This window comes from Peromyscus californicus, unplaced genomic scaffold (assembly GCF_007827085.1).
Source record: "Peromyscus californicus insignis strain IS unplaced genomic scaffold, ASM782708v3 Scaffold_6__1_contigs__length_162567912, whole genome shotgun sequence".
NCBI classification, from domain to species: domain Eukaryota; kingdom Metazoa; phylum Chordata; class Mammalia; order Rodentia; family Cricetidae; genus Peromyscus; species Peromyscus californicus.
Window position 1 is genome coordinate 34,167,585 of NW_026294584.1, and position 1,872 is coordinate 34,169,456.

At 40.2% G+C, this 1,872-nt stretch overlaps 1 pseudogene; it reads left to right on the forward strand.

Annotated features, from left to right (window-relative positions):
* Nucleotides 1–384: 384 nt before the first annotated feature.
* LOC128098758 (alpha-enolase-like) lies at nucleotides 385–898 on the forward strand (annotated as a pseudogene).
* The last annotated feature ends 974 nt before the right edge of the window (nucleotides 899–1,872 follow it).

A 1,872-nucleotide genomic window follows, 5' to 3' on the forward strand; every position in this document is an offset into this window, starting at 1 on the left:
CTCTGGACTACTTCCTACTGATTGGGGCCACTGATAATCTTTGGTGAAAATTTAGGATTATGGTTAAGTATTGGCTGAAGCAGTTTTTGAGTCTGGACCATCTCAGCCAACAGCCTTGAAGCTGTTCTGGATGAAAAACTCCAAGGAAACTGCAATCGAGGCATTTATTTTCATTGTGTCTGGTCCCCTCATTCTGAAGATACATAAACTTTTAAAGGCAACATACATATCTGCATTAAAACAAGTAGAGATGGTGCATTGTACACAAGTCAGCCAAAGACGATTTTTGTTTTATGTTTGAGCAGGTAAAATATATGTCACATGTTTTATAGTTCTTCTATGTTCTTTACGTCTTCTAGGTTCTTTTGACCTGGACTTCAAATCATGCTTGACCAGGTGGCTGACCTGTATAATTCCTTCATTCAGGAGTATGCAGTTGTGTCCATCAAAGACCCCTTTGACCAGGACAACTGGGAAGCTTGGCAGAAGTTCACAGGTAGTGCAGATATCCAGGTGGTTGAGGATAAACTCACAGTAACTATCCCTAGGAGGCCTGCTAAGGCTGTGGACAGAAAGTCCTGCAACTGCCTCCTACTCAAAGTGAATCAGATCACCTCTGTGATGGAGTCCCTGTAGACCTGTAAGCTGGCCCAGTTCAATGGTTGGAGTGTCAAGGAGTCACATTGACTTGGGGAGACTAAGGAAACTTTCATCTCTGACCTGCTGGTGAGGATTTGCACTGGGCAGATCAAAACTGATGCCCCTAGCCGACCTGAGTACCTGGGCAAGTAAAGTCAAATCTATAAAATTGAAAAATACCTCACAGCAAGGCCAAGTTTGCAGCAGATCCTTCAGGAACCCCCTGGCCAAGCAAAGCATGGGCTGGAGATCCCTGTAGCCATCAGATGCTTAGACTCTGTCCCTGATGGTCAGGTGGCTTGAGACTAACCCAGTGCTTGCCCCTCCCATGCCATTGCTACCTTCGATGTTCAAACCCACACCTGACCACCTGGAGCCCTGTTGGAAAGCCCAGCTTAGTAATCATGTTATCGGTCTGAATCATTGTTTCTGTTACTTCCCAGTGAGTGTCTGGAGTCCAGTGTAATCTCTTGGGTGGCCACAGGCAAGACCACCACTCCCCACCAGGAGTCCTACATATGAAATAAAAGCCTCAGTGACTCATAAAAAAATTAGTCTTTAGCCATTCCGTATCAAGAAAAGTCTTCATGGGGAAGTTGATACGGCACCTGTGGCGAAACAGCAATCATGTTTTACCCTGATTCTTCCTTAACCACAGAAAAAGGACAAAACAATTAGCAAAGTGGGGAGAAAGAGCAGCAGTAATTGAAAATGAGAAAATAAATTAGTCCTTGTCCCTAATGCTCATATATTTGGCCATAAATCAAGTATGAAGCAGCAAAAAAGGACAAACAGGAAATATGCTAATCCATTGACTATATGGTTTAGGATTTAATGAACTAATTGTAATCACATAGTTAATCTTAATTACTAAGAAGTTATCATTCTGGTTAACAAAAATTAATAGATAGTTGTTAGATTAAGAGCAACTGGTTAACCAGAAACAGAAGAAGTTTACATGGAGGACATAAAATAAAGCCTGGATTGGTCATTAGTAATATCAAATATATAATATATTAATGTTGGAAAATCATTTAGTGGATGAATACTTTTGATTTGTAATGACTTACCTTTTTTTGAAAGGACAAAAAAATGGCAAAATATAATCAGATAGCATAAAAATATTTGTAGCCAAAATGAAATGCCAAATTTGAAAAGAAAAATGGGGGGGTCACAAAAAAGAAAACTGTAGAAACTAATATCTAGAAATTCTGTAAATGAGAAATACTGACT